The following is a 5,140-nucleotide window of genomic DNA, read 5'->3' as shown; positions in this document are numbered from 1 at the left end:
AAATTTTCACCACCCCCTCTAAACAAATAATACAAAACATTAACTGGGCATGGTGGTGTGCAAGTGTAGTCCCAGCTACTTGGGAGGTTGTGGTGGAAGAATCGTCTGAGCCCAGGAATTCAAAGTTGCAGTGAGCCATGATCATGCCACTGCACTCCAAAAGTGATGTTAGCTAAGAGTTTGTCATATATGACTTTTATTGTGCTGAGGTGCATTACCTCTATATCTATTCTGTTGAGAGTTTTATCATGAAAGAGTGTTGAATGTTGTCAAATGCTTTCTGTGCATTTACTGAGACGATCATATGATTTGTATCCTTCATTTTGTTAACGTGGTAAATCACATTTATTGATTTCATATATCAAAACATTCACAACATGAATGAATCTGGAAGATATTATGCTAAATGAAATAAGCCAGACAGAAAGAAAAATACTACATGATCTCTCTTATATGTGGAATCTAAAAACAAACAAGCAAACAAAAAGCCGAATACACAGAGATAGAGAATAAAACAGTGGTTACCAGGGGGCAAGGATGGAAGAAAGAAGTGAGGAGATGTATGTCAAGGGCTACAAAGAAGCATATATGTAGGATGAACAAGTCTAGAGATCTAATGGATACCTTGAGGCCTATACTAAATACTATTGTATTATATTTGGGATTTTTACTAAAAGAGTAGATTTTAGGTGCTCTTGCCAGAAAAATAAAATTGGTAATTATGTGAGATAATAGATACGCTAATTTGCTTGACAATGGTTACCATTTAATTATCTATATGAATATTAAAATGTCATGTGGTATATCTTAACTATATACAATAACATTTTTAAAAATTAAAAATTAAAAAATAAAAAGCATGAAGGATGAGTTTAAATCATAGTATCCAGGGATGCTCTTTGAGTGATAAAGCTGTAAAAGAATGCCGATGTAATGGAGGTCACTTTACTGAGTGAGGCCAGTGTGATTGAAGTGGACACATGGAGGGGTTGCTGGGTGATGGGTGAGGTTCTGTTGTTGCTGTTGTTTTCTCCTGTGTAGTGCTTAAAAGGATGGCACCTCATAAAAATTATATTAAGTCATGTACTGGTTTTGCTTTACAATAGAATAAATTTCAAAAAAAGAGAAGCTATTGTTTTTCAGACCAGCCTTTGGCTTGAATGCTCTCACACTCTGCTTAAAAAAAAAAATAACTCAGTTCTGAAGTTGGGGCAGAGCAAGGTGGTGGAATAGAAGCCTACACTATTCATCCGTCCTGAAAGAACAGAAAATTTAAACAACAATCTGCACACAGAAAAGTACAGTCACAAGAACAAAAAATCAGGTGAGCAATCACAGTATGTGGTTTTAACTTCATATTGCTAAAAGAGGCATTGAAGTGGGTAGGACAGACAGTCTTAAATCACCAACATCACTCCCTCCCCATCCTCCGATAGCAGTCATGTGATACAGAGAATCTGTGCATTTAGGACAGGGAGAGTACAGCAACTGGGGAACTTTACATTGAACTCAGTGCTTCCCTGTCACAATGGAGAGCAAAGTTGGGGCTTGGCCCAGCCAGTGCCCACACATGGTGGGAGCACTTTGACCAGTCCTAGCCAGAGGAGAATCACCCATCCCAGCAATCGGAATGTGAATTTCTCAGCAAGCCTTGCCACCACAAGTCACAGTGCTTTGGGGTCCTAGGTGAACTTGAAAGGCAGTCTAGGATACAAGGACTGCATTTCCTAGGCAACTCCCAGTGCTGGCCTGGCCTCAAAGCCAGTGGAATAGAGTGACAGATGACGTAGCAAGACACAAGCTAGGGTGACTAAGGGAGTGCTTGCACCACCTCTCCACAAACCCCAGGCAGTATAGCTTGCAGCAATGAAAGTAAACCCTTTCTGCTGCTTATGGAGAGGAGAGAGAAGCGTGAAGAGGACTTTGTCTTGCATCTTGGATACCAGCTCAGCCACAGTAGGATAGGCCAATGGGCGGAGTTGTGAGGCTCCTATTCCAGGCCCTAGATCACAGACAACATTTCTTGACGCACTCTGACTGAAGGGGAACCTGCTTCCTTGAAGGGAAGAACCCAGTCTTGGCAAGATTTATTACCCATTAACTGATGAGCTGTTGGGCACTGAATAACCAGCAGCAATACCCTGCTAGTATTCCATGGGCCTTGGGAAGTGCTGACTTCAGGCAAGACCCAGCATATTGCCAGTGTGGTGGCTATGCTGAAATACTCCTTCTGTTGAGAAAAGCAGAGGGGAAAGTAAAGGGGACCTTGTCTTGTGCCTTAGGTACGAGCTCAGCCACAATGGGAAGAGCAATGAGCAGGCTACTAGGGTCCCTAAGTCCAGGTCTAGGCTCTTGGACAGCATTTCTGGACCTGCCCTGGGCAAGAGGGGAGCCCACTGCCCTCAAGTGTGAGTGCTAGGCCTGGCAATATTCACCATAAGCTGACTGAAGAGCCTTTGAGATTTAAGTGAACATCAGCAAAGGCCTAGCAGAATCCCCCAGCTGCAGGAAAAGGCTCTTGTGCGTGTGGAAAGGGGAAGAAAGTTTGGGAAGGACATTGTGTTGTGGTTTGAATGTCATCTTAGCTGCAGTAAAATAGAACATCAGGTAAATTTCTGTTTTTTTTTTTTTTTTTTGAGATGGAGTCTTGCTCTGTCACCCAGGCTGGAGTGCAGTGGCACGATCTTGGCTCACTGCAAGCTCTGCCTCCCAGGTTCACGCCATTCTCCTGCCTCAGCCTCCTGAGTAGCAGGGACTACAGGCGCCCACCACCACGCCTGGCTAATTTTTTTGTATTTTTATTAGAGACGGGGTTTCACCCTGTTAGCCAGGATGGTCTCGATCTCCCGACCTCGTAATCCACCTGCCTCAGCCTCCCAATCAGGTAAATTTCTAAGGTTTTTGATTCTAATCCCTAGCTCCCAGACAGCAACTCTGGACCTGTCTGGGTCCTTGCAGAATTCATTGTCCTGAAGAAAAGGACATATATCTGTCTGGCTTCACCATCTGCTGATTGTAGAGCCCTAGGGCCTTGAGTGAACATGGTGATAGCCAGGTAGTGATTACAGTAGGCCTTGTGTGAGACCCAGTGCTGTGCTGGCTACAGGTATGACCGAGTGCCGTTCCAGTGGTGGTGGCCACAGTGGTGCTTGCATCACTACACCCCAAGTTCCAGGCAAAACAGCATAGAGAAAGAGAGAGACTTTGTCTGGGAGAAAATAAGGGAAAGAAGAAGAGTCTCTGCCTGGCAATCCAGATAATCCTTCCTGATCTTATCTAAGACCACCAAGACAATCCCTCTACAAGTTGGAAAAAATGACAGCATTATTGGGCTTGGGTCCCAAGTCCCTTTGAATACCCGGAAAGCCTTCTCAAGTAGTATGGGCACAAACAAGCCCAGACAGTGGAGATGACGATAAATACCTAAGTCTTCACTGCCCAGACACCAGCAAACATCTACAAGCATCAAGATCATCCAGGAAATCAGGAGCCCACAAAATGAACTAAATAAGGCAGCAGGGACCAATTCTGGAGAGACAAAAATATGTGACCTTTCAGACAGAGAATTCAAAATAGCTATTTTGAGAGAAGTCAAAGAAAACCAAGATAACACAGAGAAAAAATTCAAAATCCTATCAGATAAATTTAACAAATAGATTGCAATAATTTTTTAAAAAATCAAGCAGAAATTCTAGAGTTGAAAAATGTAATTGGCATACAAAAGAATGCATCAGTCTCTTAAAAGCAGAACTAGTCAAGCAAAAGAATGAATCATTGAGCTTAAAGACAGGCTATTTGAAAATATACAGTCAAAGGAAACAAAAGAAATAAGAGTAAAAAGCAATATAACATGCCTACAAGATTTAGAAAATAGTTTCAAAAGAGCAAATCTAAAAGTTATTGGCCTTAAAGGGGGTAGAGAGAGAGGGGGATAAAAAGTTGATTCAAAGGGACAATATCAGAGAATATCTCAAACCTAGAGAATATCAGCATTCAAGTATAAGAAGGCTATATAACACCAAGCAGAATTAATCCAGAAGAGACTACCTCAAGTCATTTAATAATCAAGTCCCAAAGGTTACAGATTTAAAAGTATCATAAAAGCAGCAAGAGAAAGTAAACAAATAATACACAATTGTGCTCCAATACATCTGGCAGCAGACTTTTTGGTGGAAGCCTTACAAGCCTTGAGATAGTAGTATGACATATTTTAAGGGCTGAAGGATAAACACTTTTACTGTAGAATAGCATATCTGGTGAAAATACCTTTTCGGCATAAGTAGAAATAAAGACCTTCCAAGGCAAAAGCTGAGTGATTTCATCAACACCAGACCTGTCCTAAAAGAAATGCTAAAGGAGTTCTTCAATCAGAAAAGGATGTTAATGAACAATATAAAATAATCTGAATACACAAAATCACTGGTAATAGTAAGTACACAAAAAACACAGAATGTTATAACACTATAATTGTGATGTGTAAACTACCATTATCTTAAGTAGAAAGACTAAATGATGAACGAATCAAAAATAATAACTACAACAACTTTCCAAAACATAGACAGCATAATAAGACATAAAGAGAAAGAGCAAAAAGTTAAGAGGCAGGGGAATGAATGAAAAGTATAGAACTTTTATTAGATTTCCTTTTGTGTGTTTATTTGCTTATGCAATCAGTGTTAAGTTGTCATCAGTTTAAAATAATGGGTTATGAGATAGTAACCTCAAATCAAAAAACATACAATGGATACAAAAGAATTAAGAAATTAAATCATAGAGTCACAGAAAATCATCTTCACTGAAAGGAAGACAGAAAGGAAAGAAGGAAGGAATGAAGGAAGAGAAGACCACAAAACAACTAGAAAATAAATAACAAAATGGCAGGAAAAAGTCTCTACTTAGCAATAATAGCAATGAATGAAAATGGACTAAACTCTCCAATAAATAGTCATAGAGTAGCTGAATGGATGAAAAAACAATACCTAATGATCTGTTACCTGTAAGAAACACACTTCTAGTATACTTCTTAGTCAACACACGTAGACTGAAAATAAAGTAATGGAAAAATACATTCCATGTCAATGGAAACCAATGAAGAGCAGGAGTTATTATGCTTGTATTAAACAAAATAGATTTCATGGCA

The sequence above is a fragment of the Hylobates moloch genome, unplaced genomic scaffold (genome assembly GCF_009828535.3).
Source record: "Hylobates moloch isolate HMO894 unplaced genomic scaffold, HMol_V3 SCAFFOLD_7, whole genome shotgun sequence".
NCBI classification, from domain to species: domain Eukaryota; kingdom Metazoa; phylum Chordata; class Mammalia; order Primates; family Hylobatidae; genus Hylobates; species Hylobates moloch.
Note: the sequence above shows the minus strand (reverse complement) of the source record.